The sequence below is a fragment of the Athene cunicularia genome (genome assembly GCF_003259725.1).
Source record: "Athene cunicularia isolate RWA chromosome 1 unlocalized genomic scaffold, athCun1 chr1_part2, whole genome shotgun sequence".
Taxonomy (NCBI): domain Eukaryota; kingdom Metazoa; phylum Chordata; class Aves; order Strigiformes; family Strigidae; genus Athene; species Athene cunicularia.
Window position 1 is genome coordinate 10,236,950 of NW_020799092.1, and position 17,855 is coordinate 10,254,804.

The 17,855-nt window shown below is 40.2% G+C and overlaps 1 protein-coding gene across 1 annotated transcript in view; it reads left to right on the top strand.

The window, feature by feature from the left end:
- The first annotated feature begins 1,187 nt into the window (after window positions 1–1,187).
- EPS8 (epidermal growth factor receptor pathway substrate 8) overlaps window positions 1,188–17,855 on the top strand; it is a 139,370-nt gene continuing 122,702 nt past the window's right edge. Inside the window, exon 1 of the mRNA XM_026867839.1 lies at window positions 1,188–1,786. The gene's annotated coding sequence lies outside the window, so the exon portion shown is untranslated. The remainder of the gene's footprint in view (window positions 1,787–17,855) is intronic.

The window sequence follows — 17,855 nt, forward strand, 5'->3', positions numbered from 1 at the left end:
CTGCTGTGACTGCCAGACGGCTGTATGTGTAAATCGTTCGTTGTGTGTAAGTCATTCTGCAGGTTCCCAGCACGGAAAGTATATTTAGGCTATTCTACAGCAGATGAAAATTCTACGGCACATTTTGTCTTTTCCCCAAACAGAAAAACATTGCTGAAATGTTTTCTTCATCACCTGTGTTACAATGTTCCACTTTCCTATCTGCAGTGATATTAGATCCATAGTCATATAAAATAATTTTATAGATGTCCATATCTACTGTACACATCCTGAAGAAAATTTGGTAAAGCACAGAAACTGAATGTATTCTTCCCCAAATCTTTCTCTCTCTCATTTATTCTTCTGGTTTCCCTTTTCTCATCCTCATGTCACACTTTCTTTCCATGTTTCTCTTTATCATCTCTGTTCCTTTTAAATATTTTTTTCCCCAATAAAAACAAACAGAAATATCAGCCCGTAGTGGTCTTCTGCATTTGTCTTCTGTCCTTAGAGGGAACTGGAGCAGGGGGTGGTCTTGGGCTGCTATCCTGGAAAGAAGAGGGAATAGAGGCACTGTTTATCCCTGCCAAGGACTGAAGTAGTCCCCAAGCTTTTCTTTAACAGCACCTATCATATTCCTTTCCACCTCTCATGGGGTAAACAATTTGATGTATAAATTACTATTATTATTTACCTAGGGAGCATGTGTATGGCGACTGGCACGAAGTTTGGAAATGTCGGTTTAGATGTCAGTGTTTCTGCAAGCGTTCATTCGCATTAATGACCTAGGCAACCTCTCCATAAGCTGATTCTTTTAAGGTTTGAAGGTTTGTTGGAAACAAACTTCCTGTTAACAAGATAAGTGTATGGTATCTACGCATTTCTTTGAAGTGGACTCAACGCTCTCCTCCCCCCATTATTTCACAAATTTTTTTTTCACTTTCCTGTTTCATGGAGGACTCTCTGGAACAGAAAAAGTAGCAGAGACAGAACCATTAGAAGATGCAGCGTGATAAGGGGCTTTGGCAGCTCAGAGTCAGGAAGAGGAAGTTGGCTGAACTGCTTTTCTTTTTCTCTAAGGTGTTTTTTAATTTTTTTGAAGCAGGGTTAAGGTGAATTCCTAAGGGATTGTGGAGTGAGGCCCCACCTCTCCCAGCCTGATCTGCAAGGTCGGGTTACACTCTCCTGTCTGGCTTCTGGGAGCCCGCAGTGAGTTTCATGCCTGCCTGCTGCCCACTGCCTTCAGCTCTGAACCTACCAGGGAGCCTGGAAAAATAACCCAATTTGCAGACCTAAGACCTTATTCTTAGAAAGATTTGCTGGAAAACACCAGGTCAAGGATCGACTAGCACCACTTGAGAAGATTCAACAACCAAACTGCTGCAAACAGTAGCTGAGCGATATCTTCCTTTCTTCATTTTAAAAAAGTGTTTAGGAAAATTCATGTCCTTCCTGGAGAAGCTGTCAGGGCCACGACTCTGGCAGTGATGGCTCTGACTTCACCTGCCTCTGCAAATGAGTCACGGAGTGTTACGAAAAGCAAGGATCTGCCAAGTCTCTCTTCTTGGAACTGAGTGGAAATTTCAGCAAGCAGCTGCTCTTTCATTAGTTTATACTTTTCCTCCTCGGGTTTCTTGAAGGGGGCCTGGAATCACAGAAACTTTGTGGCATAAAGGACCTGTTGCTGTGTGTGGATAACCGTGGCTCAGTCCTAGAAATGTCTTTGTGGTTGGTCTAGATCTGATTTTGATCTTTGTGAGGAATCTCAGTGAAGCCTGGAAGGAAACTCGGGTATATACTTGAGCAGGTTTGTAAATCTTTCAGGATTGGCAATTCAATCCTATAAAAAAATCAGGAATGGAGCCTCAAAAATCAGATTAGCTCTCCTATATACTACCTGAAGGGGTTTATTTTCATCTGTCCAACGCTGTTGAAAGATTTATGTTTTCTAGCTTTTCTCTGGAGTCAAAAAAGACAAAAACTGATCTGAAAGTGAAATCAGTGAAAACAGATTCTCAGGCAACAGCCCGATTTTAGGAGTGGAAGTGGCTCGTTATAGAAATCACAAGCGTGGCAACGGCATAGTGTGAGGACTTTGGCTACCTGTAAGCATGCCAATATTATCTGTGCATGGGACTATTCCCCTGTGCTGAGTGAAAGCCACGTGTAAGTTGTCAGGATCAGGAGGAATGTGGTGCCAGATGGAAACAACATAAACAGCTGGGAGATTTCATCTGGGATTTCGAGTGAGGACGGGAGACTTTTGTTCTCGCAGCCCACTCGTTCCAAAGGTGGTTTACGTACACCTACTTCTTTGGGAAGGATTTTGCTTTGGAGCTTTGGTAGGTTTTGTGTGTGGCTTTCTTTTCTTTTCTTTTGATGAACGCTTATGATCACTTTAAACAACTCCCGCATGTCAATCCAGCTCGGGGGGGCAGCTCTCAATCGGTACCTTTGCGTTCCGTGAGCGCTCTGTAAACCGCGGGAGGAGCGGGAGGAGCGGCGCGGCGGCCCCGCACCCCGGGCAGCGCCCACAGCCCGCATGGCGCCCTGGAGAAACTCCCTCCCGGGCCCCCGGGCTGTGCCCGGCTCGGCGGCCGGGGACGGCGCTCTCTGCTGCAGCCTTTCCCTGCCCCCCGTGGCTTCGCACCCAGGCAGCTCTGCCAGGGTGTGTGCGGGGATGTATCGGGGTACGTGTACCCTTCTCCCCCCTCGCGGTGACGCGAGCCGCCGCCGCACCTGCTCGCATCTTGTCCTCCGGGCTCCCGCCGGCGGGCGGCAGGGTGAGGAGCCCCGTCGCTGCCCAGGAAGGGCAACGTCCGCGCCTGTGCCCTCCTCTTCCTCCTCCTGCCTCACCTTCTACCAGATGACATGGCTTTCTGTCCTTATTCTGGTATTTTTTCTCCGGCGGTTAAGCTGGCTTTTCCGAAACTGGCATGTATTGCTGGTAGATGGCAAAGGGCAGCTTTCAGGTGGGGTAATCCTGTTGCATGCCCTTGTCTCTTCGGTGCTCTGCCCTGCTGTCTTCCTTCTCCACTGTTCAGCCCTTTCCCTCTGTCTGATAACTCTTCCTAGCGTTCTTCCCCTTTCTGCCCCTCGCATCGCCATGACATGTGTTCCCTTACGCATCGTGCCAGCACACGAAGGATGATCTGGACACGCAGTGGAAAATAGGTTTATGGCAATTTGTGGTGTGGTGTAAGGTGCTCCAACCCCCCCTGTAACCTCGGTAGGTCTGCACTGTATCTGTGAAAAGCACTGCAGCTTCTACTAAACCCTAGTTTAAGCCCACTAGTAGCAGGCAAGAGAAGGGTGGTACACGTTTTTCTTGTTGAAAAAGATGTTTGTGAACCAACCCTTCCATTTAGAAACTGTGCTTTGCCTTGGCTAGTGGGTCCTGTACCCTCTAGAGTTATAGACATGCAGCAGTATGACCTTTGGTGGAGTCAGGTTTGTTTACTTAAGTGAAGTACTGAAGATAAAAGTATTACTGCTCTGTGCTGTGTCTGCTGAAATATTAACCAAATGATAGATCTCGTGGGCCTTTGCAGTGTAGATCATGTTTTAATCGGGCTTCTCCTTCATCATCAAAAATGTGGTCCTCCTCCCTTCTGACTGACTGTCTTCTTGTTTGCGATGGTGCAACATCTGTATGTCAGCTACAAAAGTTGCTTGCATGGGAAAACATAAAAATGACTGGTTTTGTTGTTAGTAACTGGAAATACAGAGTCAGCATTGTGTGACCTTTCCATGGAGTACCCATGGCAATGCTGCAACCCTTGCCCTTGGAGAAGTGGTCCTCTCCAAGGCTGGACTTGAAATGGGTTGGTTGTTTCCTCTCAGTGAGCAGTGGGGACTGCAAAGAGCTTACAGGGTTTCCAAGGTGTAAGGGAGACACAGCAGATCTCATCTTGATTCACAGTTCACTGTGAGTGTAGCATTATTAGCATACAGGTATCGTCAAGGCTCCACAGAAGCAGGTTGAGGCTGCTGCTTGCATTTACTGGGAGAGGCTGTGGAAGTAGCAGTGGATTTGGACTTTCATAGTACAACTGGCTTGTATTGTCACATACTCAAAATGGCTGCATTATTGAGTTATGCCTTCTCATAGCTCTGAATGAATGTTTCTGAGTGCGTGTAATTTTGAAAGCAGCCAAAGCATCCCATTAGATTTAATTGGAAGGCAGTAACTTCCCACAACACCCAACAGTGATTAGGTGCTGGGTTATATATAATGATAATAGAGAGGGCAAGATTGATCTAAAGATACTTCCTTCTGCTGTGACTGCGCAGACGGAAAAAAATACAGAAGCTTTGCACTTGGCAAAAACTAAATTTGTGAAATATGATTGATTTTTTTCTGTCCATAGTCTAGCTATAAATGGCAAGTCCGTCATGTTAACTGCTGCATTTTTTCCCCTATGGGTGAAAGTTTATTAAAATCTAAACATCTGAAGTTGAATAATTGCCCTGAGGGTCAAAACAGATTATAAGAACTTTTCAGCTACTGCAGTGAGATAACAGAAGACTTCAAGTCCACACAATGAAGACTACTTTAATAAAGTGCTTGGTAACTTTGATTTCAGTGTCTAGCACTTGTTGCTTTTCTACTTCTAATTACAATTCGTGCATCACTCTCTCTTCTTGAAAGGTGAATGACTGGTCAAAGGTACGAGATTTTCTTGCTTTCAGCTGTGCCAGACAGAAAAATGGAGTCCTGTGGTTTGTAACCTCTCCAGACTTCTCTTTCTGCTGCGGGGCTGGTGACCAGAAAGAAAAGACATTTAACACCTCAGAGCTGTGTTACAGTACAGCGTCTGTGGCCTGATCCTAAAGTCTTCATTCAAAGAGAATTGGAAAGGTGCTTTGGAGAGGTGTGTGCATTCTGCTTGTGGATAGGTCTGTTTCTCACATTTCTTTTGCAAACAGGATTTCTTCTTGTTTTCTCACTTAACAGCATCTGGTTCTGTGTCCCCGCTGTCCATACAGATTCAGAGTTTTTATAGTTCTAGTCCTGAGCTAGGTTCCTAAGGAGGCTAATCAACTGCTTGCGTTTGGATGGCTTTTAACTGATTTTTGAAGCCTTAGTATTAGTTTTGTGGTACAGAGCGCGGCATGATGCCCGAAATACCCTTTTTCCTCCTAGTAGGACCATACTTACACAATACCCACTAAAACTGTAACTCACTAAAAATACCAGTGGTAACTAAACTAACAGTGCAGTTATATATTGAATTTTCACATTGAAAGGAAAAAAAGAAAAGGACTAAGAAGTGAATTTCTTTCTTTGAGTGTTACTTCTCTAGTTTTTCCAATATTAAATGATATGCATTACCGAAAACTGGAATCCCTGCTTTCAGGGAGGGCTGTAACTGCTGTCATTTTTATTTCAACTCCAGAGTTAGACTCTGATTCATCCAACACGCTGAATTTCTCATAGTTTCCTACAAATCTTGATTTAACCCTGATACCTGGGAATTTCAGTTTCTCACCCTAGATCTCAAGATAGATGATTTCTGTCATCTGAATTTTACATTTTGCCAAGAACTTAATCTGTTACTGCAGCCCTGAGTGACTGCTGGGTTTCCCTCTGTTGTGCCCATAGATGAACTTGGGTATAAAGTTGCTTAAAGTTTTGTCTAAGTCAGTGAGACGTTTGGGGGTGGTGGTGTAGAAAAGCATTTGCATAACTGTTTACAAAACAGAGCTCTTCATTCACTGAAATGGAAAGGTAAGACAAAGTATCTTTTATAGCATTTGATACTCAAGAGATCCTAATAATTCTGCTTGTTGCCTGGTGAGGTTAGTCACAGCCTTCTTGGAAAGACTGTAATGATGTGGGAAAAAGCAACCTTCGCATCTGTTTTGTGGAGGGGGATTTTTTTTGTTTTTAATTGTGTCATGGACACTGAGGGAATAAAAAATGAATCAGTTACAAATGAAAACATTGTTAGCATTAGCTTTTGAGGACCTGTTTTCATTTTGAGCTGTGACCATGAGCCCACAATCACTAACATGTGCCTTTGATTTTATTCTGTACTGTCAGTTTTAATAAATTTTTTAAATATTAATCAATTCAGGGCCTTGAATGCGACTAGTTGAATGCTTCCAGTTCTTTCTTCCCTTCCCTATCTATGCCACTGTCTCAGTAATTAAAGTTACTCATACTGTGAATCTCCACAGGGTTAAGACCTAAAGTGGAAATATCGAATTACAAATTACTTTCTTTGTCTTTGTCTGAATAGACGTCAGCAGTCTTATGCATTCTGGATAGACAGTTAGCAGATGTCTCTAGCTTCACAGGTGCAGGTTAGTATTTTCCATGGAATTTGTACATCTCTCCTTAAGTTATACATTTCTGTGTGGTTTTCTGTTGTGTAGTTTTCTGAAGCATAACAGCCATCTTCATTACTGATGGCTTCAGACTTAACCTACTGCAAGAGTATCACTCTTAGCCTTAATATCTGTAGCTCAAGGATGTTTGTAACTAGAAAATAAAGGGATGACTCATGGGGGTTTGTGTGTATTACTTTGATTTCTACTCCTGCATATAAAAGAATTTTCAAAGTTTGACGAAGTAGGAAAGCAGACACTGGACTTGCTGCTTCTCCCCTCTTTTCGCCCTTGCCTTCCAGAAATTGGCTCAAATGCAAAGAGAAGCTGAAAGTGAGATGTTAATAGTAGTTCCCTTTTGCTGTTCATTACTATAGGTCCAGACCCATTAGGAAAGTGAAGCAATATTTAACATACCCCCCCCAAATCAGCTGCATAAAACTTGATCTGAAATACATGAGATCAGAGAAGTCCATTTGCTCTTCAGTGCTTGCAGTTGCCTGGTGAGATACAAGTTTATCCCAATTTTATCAGTGTTTTAACTTTAGGTAGAATTTGACATTGATGAGATTTGTTTGCTTAATGCTCCTAGTGATTTGTCTTTCACCTGAAGCATGAACTTTGGTTAATGAGCGCTTACGTTCTGGGGTTGTTGAGAGGGCTTAATATTAAGTCATCCCTCCGAATGCTCCTTTCATGAATACTGAGGACTCTGCTCTTGGATCTGATGTACTCTTCCTTCTTCCAATGCCATTTCTTTTTGCTTGCTTCCACAGTGTGTCTGAGGTGGTGTCTTCTCTCTTTCCTGAGTCAAAGATCTCTTTGTTTCCAGTGTAAAATATGATTTGGAGTAATTAGCCTTGAGAAAGCTTTCTTTTTCTAATCCATAAGGGTGTAACACTTGGTGTTTCAGGGAGTTAGGTATCTGGTTGATGTAAGATTGGTGAGAGCTTGGTGCCTGTGAGAATCCCAGTGTACATCACAAAAATATTTGGAATGTGCAGTTCTTACTCTATACTGACTGCATACAACAATGATACAGCGAGGATCATGCAATGAAATTGAGTTAAATCATGAGAAGTCTGTGATATCAAGTTGTAATAAAGTTCAGCTTGTTGACCTTCCATGCCATTTTAAAAATGGAGTGGAAAAGTCAGACATTTATAGATGTGCCTTTAAAATAATTTTCAGTTTTGCATGTCTTGAGAAGCCAGTGAGTGCATTATACTGCCTTCAGTTGAAGAAATAAATATAAATCTATGTTTCACATTCAGAATTGGGTGTCAATCTGTGTATTTAAATACACATTTTTCTTCTTTCACTTCAGTGTCTTGGCCTCACTTTTCCCAAAGTGGAATTATAATGTTTCATCTCTTCTTTTTCCTTTTCTTCCTGTATTTAAGGATAAAGAATTGTCCAGGGGTGAGGGCAGAGTTCTGGAAGGTAAGAGGGTGGAGTCTGTTCCTATTTAGCTGCAAACGTTGTTATGGCTAACAAATCCACGCATGCTGGTCATTAGCCTGTTAGTATCTCATGTACAGAGGGTAGGACAGAGTGAGGAATCTGGACTTTGTACCTTAAGTGCCCCTTAGGTAACTCACCCCTGTGTGACAAATGTCCTACCACTGCTAAGAAACAAACAGCTTCTCCATTGCAGTCACTGTTTCCCTTCTGTACTACAAGCACTGCTGTACTTTGAGCCTTGGTGTTCTTCTCCCTGCTCAACCTGGCCTCTGGGTGCGCTCTTAATGTCTTCCTTCCTTCTCCACTTGCCTGAGCCATGTTTCTCCACCATCTTCTGTATTCTGGTCTGTCCTGCTCTTGAGTCTTGATATAAATTTAAAGTTTTCCCTACCTTTTTGTTTTACTTCATTCACTGGCTGCAAACAGTGCTCCATGTCCAGCTTCACAGAATGCGCTTTACGCACTTCTTGCAGTAAAGCTTTTTCTTGCTCACAAACAAACCCTTTGACCCTTTTGTGCCATTAGTCTTTTTTCCAGTGTCTTCTGAAATGCATTTCAGATCTCTTGATCTCAGTGGGACATATTGTATGGGAAATTACATTGGTAAGTCAAGTCCTTGTGGGGTAGAGTTTTAAAAGTAATGCCTTCTCTAAAGGTTTAATGCCATGTAGAGAGACAGGTTGCTGCTGAGGCCCAGTCGTCGTGGTGACCGATTGAAGTCACAGTTTTGTGCAGCTTAACAACAGTTTGACTTAGAGTGGCTCGGACTTCCAGGTTGGGGGGTTGGCAGATGCGATGGTCCTACTGGCCTGTGCAGTCCAGTGTTCTGTGCTCCACAGCAGAGCAGCCGGCACCAGTGAACGGCATCTTCCTGGGGAAGGTGTTTGCTGACTTTTTTGGAGGGGGAGGATGTGCAGAGCATGAGAGTTTATGTCCCATTGGATTATTTGAGTATTTTAAGCTGTACTTTTATAACTCTGAAAGCTCTTATTGTCCAGAGAGATCTCCATTCTTCTTTTTATAATCACCTAAAGATTTTGATTTTGGATACAGCTGTTTTGTCTCTTTGCCTCAGTTTTCCTACTTACAAACAAAAAATATATCTGTCTCTCAGGAATTCTGTGAGGCTTAATTATCAAGTGTTTATACAGCCTTTTGAAGATATAAAGCACCATATAAATGTTAAGTAGTATTATTATTACCACCAGCTGCTTTGTTGTAATTGCAGTAATAAAAGCTTCAGTACTGGTGGTTGTATTATTGTTCTAGATACAGGTTTCTTCATGAATGCTGGAGATGGTGAGGTTGGTGGTACAGACCATACCAAGGTACAATGTGTGGGAGAGCTGAGATGAGAGAAGCTGTGCTTTCACCTATGAAGTCTTTGTGAAGGACTTCTTTTTAAAGAAAAAAAAGGGTTTTTTTTTTAAAAAAGTCCATAACTGGGAAAGAATAAAACCTTTTCTGCAGTATGCCAGTGTTTACAAGTTGCAGGGCTAGCTGAGAGGTGGTCTCTGCTGTGCAGTTGATGAGTGAGTGGGCAGCAGTTGCATTTGTGACACTGACATGTAAAAGAAGGGATCTTATAGAGATGATTGATAATTGGTAGTATAGGAAAAGAGATGTGGTATAAATCACAATTAGCCTTTAGGATTTTTTTTTGAGTCTACTTTTGTAAAACATCCATGACCTTAATGCTGAGCTATTTTTATAATGTTCTTGTGCTTATCTCACATAACCAGCTTGTTAAAAGAGGATGTGAATACTTTTTAAGCCTCTGACTTATAAATTGTGAGAAAGAGAAAAGAAGATTGATTCCAACAGGCTTGATGGTAGATTAATTTCTCTTCTAGGTAGTAAAATGAGATGGGGGGAAAATTTAAACTGAAGACGTAGAGGGCCAGTCAGTTTTAGCCAGGTGGAAAATCATTTGATTTAGGTCTAATGTACAATTTAATTGTAAAACTTTAACCTAAAAGAAAATAAACGTAGGGGAATTCTGTTTTGGTAAGTTGATGATAGTATCTCCAAGTAATTTCTGCCTTAAGTAATAAGGGTAAGAAAAAAAAAAATAACAAAGGAACACAGGGGAACAATTATTTTGCTAAGATCCCCTGAGAATCTGAGGGGGTTAATCGGTTGCATTATAAGAAGAATATTGTGCTCTTGCAGTGTTGGAAAGGACTGATAATAATTGTGCTTTGAAGAAAACGTCTCTGTTCTTTTAACTGTAAACATCTGAGATAAGATGGAAAATGCAACAACTTCTGTGAGTTCTTTCAGCAGTATTAATTGCTCATTATGAAAGCTCGATGTGAATATTGTTAAGTATTTCTGGTGATTTTTAGGAGGTTCTAGTTTACTAAGTTGGACTGTCAAACTGCCTATAACAAGTGATCTGTTTCTAATTGTACCTTAGTATCTAGTATAATACTTATTTAAATTGCTAGGGATGTTTATGAAGACATACTCAGTTAACATATTAGAGAGATTGCACAAATCTGGATCATGGGCAGCATGATTTCATGGTGGCTGCACTGCAAGGACTTCTAAAACAGGAATGATGCAAAGCAGGGAACTGATTCAGTCCTTTATGATTATGTGCAAGTAAAGCTTCAGACAACTTTGAACATCATTAAACAGCAAGAAGATTTTTTTTTTTTTTTTTTTTTTTTTAATTTTAGGGAAATCCTATTTTAAAGCCAGCCACAAAGTCCTTCTGTGTAGAAATAGAAGCAGTTTAAATACACAGAGGTAGGTAATAAAACCCTGAGGCTCATTTGGAGATGTCCCAAATGCTAGGTGGTAGGTTCAGAAAAATGTTGCTTTAGCTGTGCAAAATATTTTCAGTAGCAAAGTGGAAGACAGTTCATAGTTTTGTAGTAAAGCTCTTTTCTCTTTATTGTGCAAGACTGGTGACACCTCATTTTGAATAAAAGTGTGGGGTTTCTTGAGGGCTGTAAGAAAGAGCAACTATTTTATGCTCCCGGCATAAAGCAGTACAGCAATTTGATAGGAATTTTTTTTTTCTGTTATCCTAGACTGTAATATATAGCTGTCTTTTGAAGTACAGAAATCTGCCTAAGTGACCATCATTTTAAAGTATAATATGAAATGTTGTTTTAATAGGGTCTGCTCCTTGCAGTTTTTAAGTGCAAGGAAATGTGTGTGTTGAAACTTTGCTAATCCTTCATTTGCACAAAGTATTTGGCTCATTCCCTAACTGTCAAGGAATTAATGGTGTGCTTCAATGAGGTCTTGTATTACTAGACTGTAATTATTTTTATAAGAGATTCTACACTGTATTTGATGGTGCTTTATGAATTATAGTAATAAATGAAATGTGATTGCTGTTGTCAAAATGTTTGAGCAAAGTAATCTGATTCCTATTGTTTGTGTGCTCACTGGCTCACAAAATTAAGTGATTTCCAGTGGACCTCCAGGCTGTTCATACAAGTTGGTGAGGTTTGCTGTGTTGTATTGTTTTGCCTGTGCTTGTGACAAGTTAAACAATGGAGTAGCTGACAAGAAGCAACTCGATGAGATGACAGCACATGTCTCCTGTACTTGTTCCTTTGGCTTTGTACTTGAAAAGGGAATAAAAAGGCAATGTATATCTTGGTTCACTTAATGAATTCAGGTGCTCATCTGAACCATGACACATGACCTCTGGCAATTATTGTATCGTAACAGGCTTTGAATTAAGTTATTCAGAGGAGTGCCTACAGCAGAGATATCAGGACTGTGCAGGCATATCCAAGACGATTTTAATTGTACTCTCCCAATACCAGAAGCAGACTTCAGCTGCATGGGACGCAGTGGGCTCCACCACGCCTCTTGGCTGAGGACAGAGGTCCTTGCTGCTATGGCTAGACTGGGACCAGTACCCGAGCCTAGGTATGGTGTCTGCACTGTAGACACATCCTCTGTTCACATGCTTTTCTGGAGATCTGTATGTAGCTAAAGCAGACTATATAGAAGATAGTACATATTGTTTGCTTTTCAGGCAGATAGACTCAGTGGGATAAAATTTCAGTTTCATAACATCTACTTAAGATTTTCCCTTTGGTTTATTACAAATATTAGTATGGTCGTAGCTCCTCCAGATCTTAGCCAGGGATTGGAGGCTTCTTGTACTCGGTTCTCAATTTCAAGAGAATTTTATTATTTAAACATTGTGTCAATTTTTAAGTCAGATAATCTATAAAAACCTGTTTAAAGCCACAAGGAATCATTATGTCATCTAGTTTGACCTCCAAAGTGTATGAGGCAGGAGACTTTCTGTCCTTCTATTTCTGGTAGAAATACATAAAACAAGATGTCTTCTCCTTCCTCTCTGAGGATGGTGGGCACAATAATTTAAACTGCCTGCCTCTGGCAAACATTGGCATTTTTCATTGAGTACTTTAGTGAATTTTTAGTGGGTCTGTGTCTGAGTTATGTGAACACCAGTACACGGTGCTACCCTCTTGCATTTATTATGTACGTATTTTTTTGGCACACAGCAGGTGCAATTCAGATTTCCTCTTCTACCTATAGACCTTTTGCCCCAAAACCTCGTAAGCCAAAGGCAGATGATCCTGCACTCTACTTGTTTCTCTTCATGCTTCACTTTATAAATTGTATAAACTCAGATCACTTTCTGAACCAGTATATACTTCTTTGCATAATCATTTTTTGCTCACATGGCAAACTGAGACACTTGGTTGCAAAACAGTTTCTAAGAGTTAAAGGCTATATTACCCTGTGGGATAAGCCCATAGAAGTGTTGGGAAGGTTCTTGTATAGGTTCACCTTGACATTTGAGAGACTCGTGGCCTTCCTACCTGCTAGACCACAGATTGTGTTGTGTAGTGACTGAGATGTCCAGATGCGTGCTGTACTCTCAATAATGCCAGCCATAACACTTTTTCTCCATGGTTGTGTCTCCCTTATGGCTGCTAGCTGCTGAACAAGATTCACAGATGTCATTTCAGTCAGTTTAGTAAATTGAATCTATAAAGACTGTGTAGGAATATGTCACAAGTGATGCAAGTCCTCCTTGGTCTTAAAACCTCCCTCACAAAGACTTAGTGCAGTGACTTCTTTAGGATGTAAAGAAAAGTGCACGGTAATTTTACAGATGACCTTGCTCTTTATGTGCTCCCAGCATGCCTCCCCTGCATGAGACTTTTGCTTCCAGTAATGAGGAAATGTTCCAAGGCATGTTGTTGCCATGATGACATAAATTAATATAAGCTTCCACATATTCCCGTGTTTTTTACCCTGTGATAGATGTGTGCCTTTGGGATCAACTGACCTTAAAAATGATGCAGAGCTGGAGCTTGGGGTATTTTTGTGGTACAGAATTTTTTTTTTTCATAGGCAATGGAATGGTGATGTTGCACTCACTGATTAGAAACTATATGTGATTAGCATTCTGTCTAAATGTGCACTCTTCACTCTGGACACGTGTTCCCCCCAGAACTTCTAGAAATGCACCAAGCCATTGCTCTGGCAGAAAAAAAAAATGCAGGGCTTTTGCCCTCTTTTCTTTTTCCTCATTTATGCCTTTTAGACAATATGTGTATGTATTCTACGCAGATAGTTTTTTAGTTTCTTTCCAGTTTTACAACAGCTATGCATTTTGCTTTTATCTAGATTTAGTGTCTTTCCTAGGAAAACCACATCTGGTAATGTACATACTGTATGTAATGTACATACTGCTGTCTTCAGCAGTTGATAGGTTTCAGACAAGGACACAGTTCATGTACTATGAATCTGATGGAGCATAGACTCTGGTGCACAGTAGTACTCAGATGTTTGTGGTTTAGCAAAAAGTCTTCTCCCCTATTCTTGGATGTAATGAACAGAAATCTTCTGTTTCAAAACTTGCCAAGAACTGCCTAAGACCTACCCTGACAAGTTTGAAGGTATTCTTCAGCCCTGTTGGAAACGTTCACTGATAAAGATTGGTAGCAGGGTTCATGAAGGAGTTGCCCTTGACTCTGGAGAAGAGGGTTGATTCAGGATCAAAATTTTGCTCTGTAAATACTTAATTGTTATTGATAATAATGTAATTGATATTAATGGGACAACTTGTCTGTCTGCCTGTCGTTTAACTTAAACATTTCTGAGATTAAGGCCCAAAATCTCAAAATAAAAAAATCCACAACAAAAATCAAAACCAACCCTGAGAAAATTCAGATGCTTGTTTTATTAATGGAAACTTAGATTATTTGGAAACAGTTTAAAAGAATTTGTTTCTATTCTTGTTACTTTTTTGTGTCCTCATCTTATTGTGAGACACATTTCTGTCGGAAGTGTGTATTTTAAATGTGTTATGTTTTTGTGAAAGCTCTGCTGAGCAATGTCTAACTCTAGACATAAAAACAAATAAACCAAGAAAACCCCTCTGTTTATCTGAGATGAGAGGACTTTTTAAAAGAAAAATAGAGAGGATCTAAAACTACCTAATGGTCTCCCTTATCTGTCTGTAATGTTCGTTAGGGTAATTCCTGAGGACTGCAAAACTGTATCTCATTGGTATGCCACTGGGTTATGAACTACGAAGAAATCTTAGAATGCTGTGGTCTTTAGACCATATAGTGAAGAGAGGCTGAAAGGGCAATACATTGTTTCATATAAATTGTTTCTGATTTTACTCTGTTCAGCTGTAGATTTCAGATGAGAGGTGGAAATTCAGAGATTGATGTGAGTGCTTAATGACAGATAATGTCTTTTGGGTGCTTCCTGCACCCTTGTGAAGGATTAAAATTTTTGCTTTGGGGTGGTTCGTTTTATAAGTAGCTGAGATCTCTTGCGTGCAAGGTTGGCTATTTAGGATTTCTGAAATTAATGAATGAAATATGGCAGCTCATCCTCAATTTTACTACTCAGTATTGCCTCTAACAAAGTTAAGCAAGTTTTACTGTAAACTTGTCTAAGCTCTTCTCTGTTGAAATCCATCACAATTTCTAGTTGCTTGCTAGGCTGAAGAATCAGATGCCATATTTCAGTATTGGCATTGTAGAGGTGGGTGTATGGGCAGTGGTAAGTGATGTGAAGATGAGGAAGTGGGGGCTGTTGACTGGGGAATGAGTGGAATGATAATGTATGGGAACTCATTTCCCCTCCATTAAAAACTTCAGTATGTGACTGTTGAGAGTAAGGAGAGCATCCAGTGTCCTCTGCCATGAGACAATTAAATTTGTTTTCACTCAGTTCTTTCTTTATCTAGACTTACCCCTGCAAAGGCTAACAGTTAAATGGGAAGCACATCACTAATTTGCTTGCTTATCAATTTTGTGTTTTCCATAGCATCTGCTGTGTGAATGGAGCAAAAGAAACTGGTTTTGCTTCCATATATTTTTAAAGTCTCCAAATCTTTTGCACTGGCTGCAGACCCATGATGCTAACTACTAAGCAGTGAAAGCCAAAATGACTGCCCCACTGACTGTAGAAAATTAAATCCCTAGCCATATCAGGTGGGTTTGTGACAGCAGCAGCAGAAGAGGTCTGTAGTGGGGAATGTCAGTGCTGCCACTCAGGAAACTGGAGCTTGTAGCTTTTATCCCTCTTTTGCAAAGCCCTGGTATGCTTCTGTTATCTTAAGTTCAGTCTGCTGTGTCTTGTGAAAACAATAAACTGGCTCACCTCCAGTACCATGATTTTATCTTGAATTAATAGTAAGTTGTATTTTCTCACAAAGACAAGTATTTTTGTTTGAAACTAAAATTGCTTTATCTTCTTGGGGATTCTAACATGTTAAACACATGTGGATTCTAACACATTAAATATGGGTTTGGTGGTGTTTTTTCTAATAATCGTTTTGCTATCAGGCCCTTTGATCTGCCCTGGATTTTAATGAGTCATTTAAAAACAGATACATATTTTGTCAATTTGGCTGTGATTCTCTCTCTCAAATCATTTACCATTTTGAGAATGACATCTGAGTCTGCCTGTGTTTCTGCATGACTGGAAACTGTCATTACTCATTTAAACTTATTAGTGCTGGAAATGGATATGCTGGTTCATCTAAGAGGGATGAAACATGAGGCACCAGCATTCAAATTCAAATGTTGTTCCCAAGAGTAAAGGAAGAGGTGGCTGTAGTCATGAGAGCTTGGACAATTAGGGGTGAGAGCTGCATTGTAGCTCAAAGAAGTGTTGGGCACTTTGCCTACACATCAATAAAAGAAGGCTGTGGCATTTTTGGACAGTTCAAGAAAATACTGTTTTAAGATAAAAGTTTAGTAGAGTGCTTTAGCTGAAGATTATACCATGAAAGACGCTAAAATTTGCTCTCAAGAGGAACCTAGATTGGGATTACTCATTTTGGGGAGAGGGGATGAGCATTTGAGAAATTAGATTTACACGGGGGCAGATGCAAAGCTCTGACTGAAAGCAAGCCTCTGTAATGGCTCTTGAGAGACCACACATACACTGAAGGTATGCAAAGTGATTCTTAAAAATACAGATCCGGAGAGTGAAGGCCACGACTCTCCATCTATCTTTTAAAGGACCTGAAGCACTCAGGACACATGAGCACTGCTGGCACATGGTCACCTTTCTCGTCTAAAAGGGCTGAGAGCCAAAAGAGCAGAAAGAGGCAGAAGGAGTCCCTGGGTGACTTGAGCTGTAACTGGCCCTTAACATAACTCTGCCACTGCTGCTCTTAAAAGCCTGTAGTGTCTGAACGTGTATATTTTAATTTCTTAATTATTCTTCCACTTTATTATATCTAAATATATCCCCAGGACAGAGATTATTTTTCCCTACCTTTTCATTCACTCCTGTGCCTAAATACATGCCTGGAGCTTGCTTGTAATAGGAGTATTTTGATTGACAGTATCTTCACCATTTGAGACTAGTGATGTGCTAAAATGAACAACTGGCATTCAGAAACCGTAAAACTGATCTGAAAAAGTGTCTTTTTTTTTCCAATTTTTTCTTTTTTTTTTTTCTTTCTCCCCCTCTCTTAGCAAGTTGTAGATGTGTCTTAATTCTGATGCTGTCATGCAGTTATGTCACTGGTTAACATTTCTGCAACTTACAGAGAACGTAAACTCTGAAATGCTTACCTAGTCAGTTGGTTAACAGAACTTAAATGATACAGTTATAAACAAATCTTGATTTAACCTTTTTCTTCCTCCCTAAATGGAGTTCAGAGCGCAACAGTAATGCAATGATCTTGTCTGAAGCTGATGGCAGATAGAGAGCAAAGGTCACTTTCAGAGTGATGGGAATGGTTAGGACAAACTTCCTAACTTCATATTACCTTCCAATAACCCGTTTATTTCTCTGTAACAAACCAAGAGTTGTGACTGTTGTTTTAAATACTGGCCTTTTAAAGGTATGCTTACAGTTACGCCAACCTCTTGATGCAGCAGCTTGGAGGCTCTTTCTTCTCTTGACAGATAATAATATCAAGAGGAAAAGGAAGTTTTGCAACTGTTAAACTTCCTGAAGAAAAAAAAAAGGCTGTTAAGATTCCTTTAAAAATAAATTAAAAACAAACCCCAAAATTCAGTGAGTCATATTTTACAGGAACACCATCTTTTTTTTCTCTGTGATTATAACAAGATATATATATATATATGTTTTTTTTTTTCCCCCATTTATCCTAAAGGAAGGCAAACTTTGCCAGGTTTTTTGTTGGTGCTACACTTAAGTATTATGATCATATTATAAAGAAAGATATAAAATTTCATCCATCAGTAAAATTATGATGCTTCTGAACAATTAATATATTCCCTTCACATCAGGTTTGAACATTGAATAGAAGGAAATGATGACTCAGTTGAAATTTTGTCTGAGATTAAAATTGAAGTACTGGTTTACTAAAGCACTAATGCTAATTAGTGAATGAAAGATCTCTTCCAAGTGAAGTCTTGTTTCCTGTATGAAGTAATGACCTGATCTTAAAGAAAGGTCATAACCTGATCAGCCTTTGAGGTATTGCACTAGGTGTTGCACACTTTTACAACTCTTATGCTAAATAATGTTGTAAAAGGATATGCTTTCATCTAATGGGGGTGTGCTATATGTAAAATTTTCAGCTCATGGGGACCATCCTGTTCAACTTGATTTCCCCCCCC